This window comes from Podarcis bocagei (assembly GCF_964188305.1).
Source record: "Podarcis bocagei genome assembly, chromosome: 14".
Taxonomy (NCBI): domain Eukaryota; kingdom Metazoa; phylum Chordata; class Lepidosauria; order Squamata; family Lacertidae; genus Podarcis; species Podarcis bocagei.
Genome location: NC_138139.1, coordinates 8,679,118 through 8,692,486, shown reverse-complemented (window position 1 = coordinate 8,692,486; position 13,369 = coordinate 8,679,118). Strand labels below are relative to the sequence as shown.

General features: G+C 47.1%; 1 protein-coding gene across 2 annotated transcripts in view; it reads left to right on the top strand.

Annotated features, from left to right (window-relative positions):
* HCN4 (hyperpolarization activated cyclic nucleotide gated potassium channel 4) overlaps positions 1–13,369 on the top strand; it is a 123,044-nt gene that overhangs the window by 79,981 nt on the left and 29,694 nt on the right. The gene's annotated exons all lie outside the window — the stretch shown is intronic.

Sequence of the window (13,369 nt, the reverse complement as noted above, 5' to 3'; positions counted from 1 at the left end):
AGCGCTAACAACCACCCAGTGGTCCTTGTATCCTTGATGCTAAGTGCCCTCCTTCCTCTTGATTCTGCAATCCCAGGAAGTCCATCTCCAGGATTTGGAAGCCCATCAGACATGGCACTCTCAGCAAGCCCCCCCCCCCCCTAGTTTGAAGAAGTCAGCCATGCACACTTGAGAATTCTCTCAGGCTGCATCTCATCGTCTTGGACACTCTGTGCAAAGTGGAAACAACAACAACAACAATTGTAGCCTGCCCATCTGACTAGGTTGCCCCAGCCACTCTGGGCAACGTCCAGCATATATAAAAACATACTAAAACATTAAACCTTAAAAAGCTTCCCTATACAGGGCTGCCTTCAAATCTCCCCTAAAAGATATATAATTACTCATCTCCTTGACATCTGATGGGAGGGCATTCCACAGGGCAGGTGCCACTACTGAGAAGGCCCTCTGCCTGGTTCCCTGTAGCTTTACCTCTTGCAGTGTGGGAACCACCAGAAGGCCCTTGGTGCTGAACGATGGGAGTGGAGATGCTCCTTCAGGTAGACTGGGCTGAGAGTTGGCCCTCCATCCTCAGGTCACCTGGCAACAGAAGCAGAGTTCTTTCTAGCAGCTGTGTCTTCTATGCCTTAGTAGGCTGGGCCAAACTGGTTTCCCCTTTTCCCTCGCCTCCTTCCTTGGATGAAAGGAGTCCCCCCGCCCCGTGGTTCTTGTTCCTCTGGTTGGTGGCAGAAACTGGTGTGCCCTCCCCCACATTTAGACTCCCCTAAATTATTGCAGTAAAGGGGAACCCATTTATGCATTGTACATAGAAGCCCAAAATATGGGTTGAGTTGTTGGCATGCAGAGCCTGAGGTCAAGACCTCCCCTCCCCTTGCAATTGCTCACGTTCCCATAAGGACCCCTACCTTACACACACATGGAGAACCCTAACTTTAGAGCAGGCATGGGGAGCCTGTGGCCCTTCAGATGTTGTGGGACTACAACTCCCATCATCCCTGACCATTGGCCTTACTGGGGCTGGGGCTGACATGAGTTAGAGTCTAATTGCACTGGGAGAACCATTCTCGAGCATAAGGGAGGTAAAATAAGAATAACTAGGGCAAAAACTAACAAAGAAGGGTGATAAGTGTCCAAGTGATCAGAGCATTGGATACACACAGACACGCACACACACACAAAGAGGTTGAATCTAAATTTGTAATCTAAAAAAAGAATGGGCTAGATCAGGGCATGATCACAGCCTAAAAATACCTCCATGTTAGCTTATTGGAGGGAAGAGGCTATTTGGAGCTGCTGTAAATGGCAAGAGCCGTGGTTTTGAGAGTGAGAGAGAAGGGTTAGCAGCAGGAACGTTCCAAAGACACAGTCCTGGGCTCTGTCTTTCCCCCCTGCATGTCAGGGCTGGCAGGGTAGGCATTGCCCAGGGAAAGGAGACCTTCTGAAATCAGGAAGCAGACATAGCTAAACTGAAAAAGGACTGTGGACCGGGGTGGGGTGGGGGGACAAGGAGAAGACAGTGCCCACTGTCTCAACTCCCAGCCTCCAAATTTCCACCAGAACTCGCAAACAGAGCCTACACATGCAGAACATGAACATGGGAAAAGAGGGGTGCTTTAGGGCTGTATTTTGGCTTTAGTTTTTGTCACAATAGCAGCCAGAAATCTCTAAGGGGGGAAATGTATATATTCCCTTCCTCCTTTCTGCAGCTGATCCAATAGTAAGAGAACTAATGGTGCAGGAACATCTTGCTAGTCCTTTGGCCAGGAGTGGGAACAGGCCTGGGGGTCAAATGTGGCCCCTCAGGTCTCTCTCTCTGGCCGTTGAGACTCTCTGCGGGCTGAGATTATAATAAAATCGGCCAAAGCATAAACGAAAACACCAGTAAACAGTGGTTGGTTCAAAAGAAAAGAAAAATAACGTTGCAAAGCAGGTGTGCCAATTCTAGGGGGTGGAGGTGTCATCAGCCCCCTCAATATTCCTTAGCAGGGGGCTCAGCCCCCCCAAAAAAAATATTGATGGGGCAGAGGCGGCTGAATCACCAAGCTGAGGGGACTTCCGGGTTGGCGCGATCGGGAAATGGCGGATTCCCTCCGAGCTCCGGAGGGAATCGGCTCAACGGTGGATGGGTCTTTGCCGTGCCGGCGACACGGGGACCCTTAAAAACCGCAGGCGCGGAAGCCTGCGGACTGAAGACTCGGCGGGTGCCTTAAGCGCCCCCCCTGATTCGCAATGAGCCTTTTTAAAGGCTACGGAGGGGATACAGGGGACGGCGTGGCACTGAGAGTCGACCGCTACCGCCGCTGAGCGAAGCCGCGAGCCATAACTGGAGAGCGCTGACTTCCTTCCTTGAAATTCGGACTGAAAAAAGAACCCGTGAGTAATTTGGAACTGAACTTTAAAACTTTTACCTTTTGAATTTGAGACGACCGGGGGGTGTGCTAAAAGGAAGTCCCCACACCCCCCCTTGCAGACGATCCAGAGCAACGAAATAAGAACTAAGCTGGAGTGCCTACCCTGTAAAGGGTGAGTTTTAAAAAGACAGTAACTTCCAAGATTTAGAAAGGTAAATTTGAGCAGGAGAGTGGAGTGTTGGAAGAGTCTTTGTTTTGTGGTAAACAACCCTCCCTCCCGGGCCCGGGAGCGACCTGCTTTGGAGCCTGTATAGAGGAGCAGAATTTGACAGCTGTCAAAAGCTGTCAAATGGACTATTAATAGTGAAAAAAATTGCTGTTTAAGACCTCTCCAGATTAAAAGGAGTTACAATTGAACTAAAATTTTGGGAAACAAAGAAACAATAATAGGACAGAGGATTGTTGGAGAAAAGGTTACTCAGTAACCAGATTCCCTCTAGGGGGAATTCTGTGGAATTACAATGGCTGTGGGTGGAAAGATACTGAGAGAAATCGAAAGGATGTTCTCACTGGTGGGAACCCTACAGGAGCAGACTACAGCTATGAGTAAACAATTGACGACCTTGGATTTGGAAACAAGTAGTTCTGCTGAAAGTAATGAGGGCCTGAGTGAGAAAGAACCCACAGCTGAATTTGAAACAATAAACAAAGAAGAGGAGAAGACAAAACAAGAAAGAGAACAAGTTATCTGGGAAAGTACTAACCAGAAGCCGACATCTGGAGAACACAAGCAAGGAGACTATTGGATTAAATCCACTCTAAGTCTACGAAAGATACAGAAGATGAAAGTGGAGGCCCTGGGACTTTATGGAATTCAGGAGCTCGAAATAAAGAAGTACAATTGGGGCCTCCACATAGACTTTGATTTTGACTATCAGCAAGACTTAGGCCTTGTGGAAATTCCTCAGCAGTTGCCTTTAAATATGGGAAGAGACTATGGACTGATTGGATTGATTGTTAAGGAAATCTTTCGAGACTCGATGATAGACAAAAAGGACTACCAACAAAACCGGCGGAGAGGGACTAAAAGAGAATTGAGAGCCTCGGATATCCGGAATCCAGGCTAAAAACTGTTATTTTGGACATGTCTCGGGAAAGGACGCAAAGCGGGGAGGGGAGGGAGGGAAGTATCAAATTTAAACAACACTCAAGACCAGGGGGTTTAGTATTAAGAAAATTATGTAAGAAAAAATGAGAAATCGAGGGAAGAGAATTGGGGTCCAACTTAGGGAAAATTTATTTTTGTTTTTTATAAAAGGACTAATATTAAGATGGAAGAAATGCCAACTTGCTGACATAAGTTTGGGAATAGGGATGCAGGGGAGGGGGTGGGGGGAAGTCAAGGACTAGGGTTAGAAAATAAGATTTTCGGGAACTATTCATGTTTGTTGTTTTTTATGTTTGTTTTGGTGTGTTGTTTGTGTTTACATAAAATGTGAAAACCCAATAAAAATATTTTTTTAAAAAAAAATGAATCACCAAGCTGAGCACGGCACAGCATCAAAAGCAGAATATCCTGAGCATGAGAGAGGAGGAGTCACAGCCATTGAAGCTACATGGCACTGGGCAAGGCCTCCTCTTGGTGACACATGTGCAACACATGTGTGACATCACAGGTACATGATGCATGTCATGCGCGCAACATCACACGTGCGACCTCCCCCCCCCCCAAAAAAAATGGCCCAAGACGGCACCTCTGTTGCAAAGGCCTGTCTAAGCAATGGAGTTTTCAGAAGACGTTTGGAAGATAGCTGAGAAACAATTAGATTATTCCTGTCCTGCTTAGGGATTTCCACAGGTCAGGACCTGCCACACGAAAGTCTCCGTCCCTAGTAAAGGCCAAAATTGAACTTCCTGGCTGTGGGGAACCACTAGAAGTGCCTCATCAGAAGATCTCGGCAATCCAGGTGGAGCATAAGGAATTAGCCACCGCTTAAGGCTCAAGTCGTTTTGGGCTTTGCAAATTAGTCCAAGCATCTGGAACCTGCATTTCTGCAGAAATTTTATGGGAGTTTTCCTTCTCGAGCCAGTGCTGTTGGCAACAGATTTATTCCCAGGCATGTGCAAATACCTTCCCCGTGTTCATGCCAAGAAGAGACACCTTTGATTACTCTAAAGCTCTTTTGCGGAGCAATGGAGGCTCAGTCGCTGCTGCTGCTGCCTCCGCCACCACCCTCCAGACACGATTAGAGGATTTGGAATGATGTGTCTCTTCTCATACTCCCAAAACAGTGAGACCAGCCTCTAAAGGATATTAAGAAACGTTTGTAAGGCAAGCAGTTTAGAGAGAGGTTGATTATAGGGCCTGTTTGATGCTCCTTTGCATAGCCAAATGTGGGACTGTGGACAAGGTATTATTGGCGGTGTCGGTAATACAGAGAGACTTTAGCCCTATCTCCTGTGTTTATTACCCATTGGTAATTAATGCAGTGGGATGGAGGACTGCCCCCCCCCAACTCCCATTCTTCACAGATAATGAATGCCTGAAGAGGGTTAGCTAGCGTCAAATGTGTTACGGGTTTGCCCTGATGCATATATGGCTTTTGGCTGAAGGTTTTCCGCTGCGTTAAGCTAATATCAGCCCAGTTTGCTCATCACAACTTAAAATCTATAGGGCATGTCGCAGAAGTGGCTCACTGGAGGGGCAGAGCCATGACGCTATCTTCCTGGCAGATGGGTCAGTGTTGCTCACCAGGAAGGAGAGGCAGTGGGGAGATCAGCTCGGTGCAAACACAATGGCGGCAGCACTGCCTTGGCTCTGCTCCTGTGCTGGCACTGTGCTAACCTGTGCTCCCCCCCCCCACCTTCCCCCACTCTTGATAAGCCAAAAGGCTAGCCTGGCTGCTCCACTCCTTCCAGCAAGCCACTTCTGGCCTCTAGTCATTCATGGTGGGATTTTGTGTTAGGTAGAGATATGTTGCTTTGCCCACGTTCTTCCAGATTCAGGTATATTAGAGAAAAATATATTAGATATGTTAGATATATTAGATATGCAAATGTTATTTTGGGAAAACGGTACAAGATACTGCAGGTGGGAGTGATCTTTTGTTACTTGCATGCTTTTTGCTCTGTGAAGGTAGAGTTTTGCTCTTGAACTATAGCTGTGAATTTGCCAAGTAAGAAGTGATCTGAACTGGCAATTCAGAATGGCATCTGCAGACTCTTCATGCTCCTTGAGGCCCCACTTACAGCAGTATCATACCACTTTAAACAGTAATGGCTTATTTCCCATGCTCAAAAAAAATTATGGGAACTGTAGTTTCTTGCTAAGGATGCTGAGATATGTTGGGGGACCCCATTCCCCTCCCAGAGCTATAATTCCCATAGGTTCCTGGGAAGAAGGATTGATTATTACACAACTATGAGAACTGCAGCTCTGGGAGGGGAATGGGGGTCCCCTAACAACTCTCAGCCCCCACCTTTACATTTACATTTCCAAGGATTCTTTGGGGGAAGCCACCACTGTTTAATGCAGGGGTTCTTAACCTGTGGTCCATGAACTCTTGTGGAGTCTGTGAATTGGGCACAAGAAAGCAACTTTCCCAATACTGTACAATAAGATAAGCTATGTGCAAAATTTTGTACGTTTGTGTGAATTTTTCTGGTGTAGCTTTCATAAAAGAGATCTGTGACACCAAAAATTTAAGAGCCACCATTGTAAAGTGTTATAATAGTGCTTTAACTGTAAAGTACAGATTGGGGTGATAGTTTCTGGGGACCCTTTCAGCAGTCCAGTTACTAAGCCAGGGTGCACACACCTGAAGAGGCCGCAAACTAGGAAACACAGGTCATGCCACACATCCACATCCACTTTGACCTTGAGGTCCTTGCCCTGATGCTGTGGGTCACTGATGGGACTGTGGAGGAATTCTTGCATGGCACCATCCCTCTCCATTGGCCATGTTGCCTGGGGATGATGGGAGTTGTAGTCCAGAACATCTGGAAAGAGACCACTTGGATTACCCCAGCTCTATCTGCAGACAGATGTTGAAGTCTCTCTCTTTTCATTCCAGTGTGCTTACAGTGTGCTTTACGTGGCACAGTAGAAATGAGAGAGTGGAGATTTGAAGCAACTGATGCTCTTGGGGCCAAAGGACAATAAATGCACATTGAGCATGGAGAACTCTTGAATGCAAGCAAATACTTGCCTGGCTCAACCTGATAAAAGGGGTTGCACGCCAAGGAGTTTCATTCTGGTCCCCAGATTCCCCAGGCTCTCGGTTTTCTTGTGCTCACAAGCAAGCCCTGCCCAGTCCTGTCAGGCCCCTGTGGATCCTAATTTTTGAGGGTGTTGATTATTTTAATATTTTTACAGATTAACTTCTGGCTCTAGAGGGATGGGATGGGATGGAGATCTCTGCAGGAACAAGGGCTGTTTGAGAAAGCAGATTCTTCAGGGAGTGCCATTATATTGACTTCCTGCGAAGAGCATGTGCTTTACATTCAGGAGGTCCCAGCTTCAATCACCAGCACCTCCAAGTAGGGTTGGGAAAGATTCGCCATCAGAAACCCAGCATAGCTTCTGTCAACCAGACAGCACCGTGTTAGCTGGACCAGTGGTGTTCCTCTGTATAAGGCAGCTTACATTCCTGGTGCCAGGCCCCATCTAGCAGAAAACTCGGGGCTCACTGTTAGCTAGAAGCCAAATAGCATCTCTGTTTGCACAGCAGCAGCAGTGAGGACTCAGCATCTCACACCAAACAGCTAATCCTTTGCAATATTATTTATTGATGGTTGCTTGTTAAGTTATCCTTCAGCAACCTGCACAGGAAGCTGCCTTTGTAAGAGGTCAGACTGTTTCTCCATCTAGCCTAGTATTGCCTGCTCTGACTGGTAGCAGCTCCCCAGGGTCTCATGTGACGCCAGGAATTGAACTTGCGACACTCAGTGTGCAAACCTGTGCTCTGCCATTAAGCCACAGTCCTTTCCTATCCTGTTTCAGATCCTAGGCACAGACTTCTGTTTCTGATACGATGAAACCCTTTCTCTGATTTTGGTGTTGTGAACTAGCTGCACATATTTCCAAAGTGGAGCAGATAGATTCAGAGTCTTCTATTGTTCTGTTTTTAATTCCTTACCCTCAAATTTCGCACAGAGCTCTGTGCATGCATTTACATCCAGCTTTAATTCTCCCTGTCCCCACCTCCTCCTGCACACACACACACACACACACACACACACACACACACACACAAAGCGTTGCTCCTTCTGCATGGCATTTCATCAATGAGCCAGGGCACAGAAGGTGTCTCAGTAAAATACTGCATAAAAATAATCCTAATGTAATCATGCCAAAAGAGCAGCCGAAGAACTGTCTACAGCATCTTTCCATTTCCTTCGATAGCTGCTCAGATACATCTGAGAAGCCCTTGTGCAGGGCACGATGGCAGTAACAGTGTCTTGCGTGTCAAGACCCTGAAACCACCCCCTCATTGAAGAATAACACACACAAGGACACAGATATTAGGTTAATGTTATTGGGCAAGTTTTGGGCACAACTTTGTTGATTACAGAATGTGAGCGGTATTGGCTTAGGCATTGAATGGACCCGACTATATCTGACTCCTGCCCGTTGTGCAGGGAGTCCGGTAAGGCTAAACCACCAGAAGGGGGAGCCCCGTCGATGCAGACCAACTCGAGCTCCCCCTGGTGTTCCCGTTGGGGTCGTGTCATCGCCCTAACCCCGCCCCAGGCTTCGGACAAGATCCACACCCCCGGATTCCTTTAATGGAATATCCTTAAGCTTGGAGGGGCAGGTGATGGCCACACTTTCCCTCCCCCCTCATAAGGACAAACAATGTCTAACTGCCAACCTAACAAAGTTGTGACAATTGCTACGAGGTAGGCAAAAACCAAATGGCCCATGCCAATTTGCCAAGTGGAAAAATTCCTACCAGGCCCCTCAACGGCGACCAACCAAGGTCCATAGCAAGGCCAATGACTAAAACCTGCAAAATAGGGAGGGAGGGTGAGTGATTGAGGAAGCGAGCCAAGAGGAAGCCCTCCGGCTCACGCCTCAGCTTAAATGGCCCCGGCCACGCCCCCACCAGCCAGCGGATTGGCTGGCCTGTCGCTGACGTGGCCGGGGTCCACTGCAACTCCTCCCCACGGTAAAGTAGAGCGGACTTGCTGGTGATGGCCAGCAACTGGCCTTCAAAAGCTATGACGCCTGTGTTCTGCCTCCATGGATGGCTAAGGCAATGTACTGGGAATCACAAGTGGCCAGAGAGCTGTTGCGCTCAGATCCTGCTTGCAGACATCTGGCTGGCTGCCGTGAGAACAGGGTGGGCCCTTGGCCTGACCCAACAGGCTCTTCTTCTGTTCTTCTTCAACCATGGAGTTAATGTAGAGCCATCATGACTGGCATTCATTGATAGATTTAGCACATCACCTGTGAATTTGGCTAATCTCTTTTTAAAGCCATTTCAAGTTGTTGGCCACCACTTCTTGCAGCAGTGAATTTCATATATGCTATGTGAAGTTATTCCTTGTCCACCCTGAAACTCCCATTTTTCACTTTCATTGGGAAACTAGCCAAGTTCTTTTATAAAGAGAGGGGGGAGAAATATATTTCTTTTCCAAAAAAAGTGTTTTATCAACACACGCGTACATACGTACACATCTGTAATGGCAGGTTGCCAATGAGCCGATATATCGGAAGGGTGTGGTTGGTTCTGTACATGGCTCCAATTTCAGAATTTTTGGAAATTCCCCCTAGGAAAGAATAAAATGTGCTTTTGAAACAAACAAAAAGAGGAAGCTTGCAGAATAAGGTAAACCCACAGAATATAATGATGGAAGGAGGGGAATCCATGTATCCCAAATTATTCTGATAACTATTGTTATCTTCATCTAATATTCACTATTGTGACAGTTTGGGTAGTACTGCTGCTGCTTGTAAAACACCAAAACTTTTATAAGCTCCGCGCACATATTAAAAGATATATGCTTTGCAGGTTCACATTCTAATAAACAGAATGCAAAAGGAAGCTGCCTTATACCAAGTCAGACCATTAGGTCCATCTAGTTCAGTATTGTCTACTACATTGACTGGTAGAAGCTCACCAGGATTTCAGGCCGGGGTCTCTTCCAGCCCTCCCTGGAGATGCCAGTGGGGACTGAACCTGGAATCTTCTGCATGCAAGGCAGATGATCTGCCACTCAGCTATGACCCTTTTCAGAATGGGGAATGGGGAGGGAAGAAAAAACAACAAAAGTAAGTAATGGAGCAGGTGCCTCTTCCCGGTGGTAGGATGTTCTTCCTGGAAAGCGGAGGGTCAGCCTCCCCAGTGGTCCTTAGTCCCCTGGCTAATGTCAAAGGCTAGAGTGTGCTTCTGTTTGATGCTACAGTCCTGGGGCAACTGTTTGCAGGTTTAGGTATATAGGGAGGGAGAGTCAGTATGTATGTATATGTATATATGTATTTATATATTGAATTTATATGCAGCCCTGTACCAAGAGGTCTAATACTGAGACTACGGAGTGTTTTAAGGACTTTGAATTTTGCAAACTCTGATACCTTACCTCTAAGACTAAAGTTCAGATGAGAATTTTGGCTATTCGCCAGCTTTCACGTTTCCCAAATGCAGTTCTTGGCTAAAAATCCATCCATCAAAATGTATTTGTAAGTGTGTAGTTTGGGGGGAAAAACATGTGTTTAGAAACATACCTTTTGATACATATTTGAAAGCAGAATCTCAGGCTAATGCAAAGTCTCAGATTAATGCAGAAATGTGATGAAATGGACGCATGAGTAACACATCTAAATGTGACATGAGGTGGAAACAGAGTGATTTGTCCATTCATAGCAGAGCCCTGAGGACATAAGAAGGACAGCCTTTCACCTCATTTACCTGATCGCCTAGAGGCTTTGCTTCCTGCCCAACCTTGGATATTAGTTTTATTTGAGCTTTGCTCCGTTGTGAGGAGTCTATTTTATTCGAGTCCATATTTTCCCCTTCTGGTGCTGTGCTGCAGACATCTTGATCCACTTGTTGTTGGACTCCAGCAGAGCCAGTCATGGGAGTTGTGTCCCAGAAGCCCCTGGAGAGCAGCAGGTTAGCTCCCCCTGGTTTGAGGCTAGATGTTCACCATCTGGATGGAATGGTTGTAACCGAAGGACGGCCTGCCCTTCATCTGTTTGGCTGTCACACCAAACCGGGCAGCATCCCTAAATGACAATCCTGGGTATAGCCCAGGCCTGGCCAGTGGAGAATTGGTGAATTGGAACATCTAAATGGACGAATTGACACATCGCTGACAGGCTTCGGACAGCGATTGCAACACAAAGGAGGGCCTGATTGCTAACTGCCTTATAGCAGGAGTAAATGTAGCTGTAATAAAGATGTCAATAAGGATTTGAAACACCAACACTAGGGCCCTGCTATGGCAGGAAGCAGAAAACAGGGTGACCCAACACCATAGAAAGTGGCCTTCTATCAAGGCAAACCATCGATCTGTCTAGCTTGGTATGGTCCACACCAGCCTTGCCTAACATGGGCTCCATCAGTGGAGGCTGGTCCATCAGGACAAATGGGTCCTGCCCCACCAGTCTCAGTACTGCCCACCTGCCTTCTTGCATATAACCAGCCCAGAAGGTGGCTGGGGCTCTTAGCTTCCTTCTTCTTAGCCTCAGCGTTGCCCTTGTGGATCTCAGCAAGGTGGAGGATGGGGACAAAAGTAACATTTATTGGTTCTGTCTGCCATTGGCTCTACTCCACCTACTGCTGGGATCTCTGCTTTCTGCTCCACCAGCTCCAATGGGAGTCAGCCGCCACTGCCTTCTGTACATTATCAAGCTACAACTCCCATCATCCCTGACCATTGGCATCTACTCTTGGGTTTTCTTTTCTTTCTGCAGCAGAGTTCTTTTTACAGAAAAGTTTCCCCGCATCTTTAACTTATTTACATCAACATCAGCAGCATTCCAGCTATCTCTTTGTGAAATTCCCATTACAGAAATAAATGCCATTGGCTTCTGTTTCTCAGAGCCTTTATTATTTACAAAACTTTACACTGGTCATTAATAAACAGAAAACAAAAACAAATGAAGAAACAACAGTCTTTTCCTCTTTTTAGCCAGAGACCTAATGCTGACTCATTCACGTGCTCATTTACACTGACCCAGGCTTAATTGATTGTGTGCCCTGATAAGAGCACCTGTTGCTGGGGAAATTTTCCGTTGCCTAGCAACTTGTTCAGGGCCCTTTACAAGTTTCTTCTAGAGCAGGGGTGACCAACTCCCAAGAGACTGTGATCTACTTACAGAATTAAAAACTGGCAGTGATCTACCCCCATTTTTTGGGGGGGGAGTTTCAGGTCAAAGTTTTTGAGCTTTTTTAGTAGGGGTACAGGGCTACTTTGATTAGCTTTTTTTAAGGGAGGAGGAAAGCCCTGTTTTTAAGGGGGTTTTTTGGGGGGGAAAGAAGAACAGCCGCTCACCAACAAATCGCTGGGAAACAAACAGCCTCACTAAGTAAACGCCATCTTCCGTTCTGCAACAATGGAGAGCGGGTCGAGGGGGTGGGGCCAGATTCGATTTTACGAACACTAAGGAAAGGGACCCAGCGATCGACCTCAATCTACCAAAACCTCCCAAGGATCTACCAGTAGATCGTGATTGATCTGTTGGACATCCCTGTTCTAGAGTATTCCAACTTGGCCGTACCGGCAGAGCCTGATAGAAGTTGTAGTCAAAACCATCCAGAAGCCAACAGGTTGGGAGAAGCTGGTATAAGCCCCAGCTGGCAGCAACTATCCCAGGTTTCAAATAGTGATGCCTCTCAGCCCTTCTCTAGCTGGAGATGCCAGGGACTTGCTGTTCCACCAGCTACAGCCCTAGCTCCTCTGAGCAGCAGTGCCCAGTGCCAAGCAATTGCCCTGGGAAATGCAGCTATGAGTCTCCTTCTTACCTCCTAACAGGAAGGGAAGGTTCCCCTTGGGAATCGTTGCCCTGGCGCCAAGCCAGAACTCACCCGCCACCTCTCCTACATAAAAGCAGCAGTACAGATGTGTCATAATGCTGCAGGAACAATCTGTTCATTAAAATAGGGATCTATTTTTGAAGTGCCATCAGCGCTCCACATCCACATTGTGGACGATGCACACAAAACAGAAGCATTTTGCCACCTTTGCATGCAGCACTGGTGCTGTGGCAGGAGTGCCGCGCTTAGACCAGGGAGACCTGAATTGAAATGCCTGCTCATAGACAAAGCTTTGCTGAGGGCACTTCTGGACTGTCAATGTTTTCCGGTGGGTTTCGATCGCATGCTGGCAAATCCAGGTTGCACAATTAACATTGACTGGGGAGGTCTTGTGCAACAAACCTGCTCCCCCAGTAGATCAGACTTCTCACAATGGGGAAAGAGGTGGGTAAAATCAACAGGGAAGCGTAGGATAGCACTTGTTTTAATGCAAGGTCATCTAACCTCCCTGCAAGCAAATTGGAATGAACGCTCGATAAACAGGTCGTATGGGGTGACATTGGACCTGTTGCTATTTCTCAGTGTGGCCTCCTTGAGAGGCTCGTTGTGAGGTTAAAACGGGGATACCATGTGTGCTGCCTTCAGTTCAATGGAGGATAGGCCGGATTAAGAGTGTAATAGAAATAAACAGATGCACAAATAAAATCCAGTGAGGCTGGGTCACATAAGGATACAGCCCTTCCTTTTCAAGGATGCAGTTGCATGCAGCCATGGCTGAGGAGGAGATCGCCTCTGAACAGCCATCTGATGGGTGACTCTGAGTCATCTACGTCAGGAGTGGGAAACCTCAGTCCCAACTCTCAAATGTGGCCCTCTATAAGCCTCTCAATGTGGCCCTCAGGATCAGTTCACACCTTCTCCTCAGCCACGCGGTCTACTTGCCCTGCTACACACCCTCCTTGAGTTTCTTTTACCTGGATGGAATGTGTTTCTGAATTCTGATCATTTCTTTTGGTTGTCTGGGTGGAGAAAAGA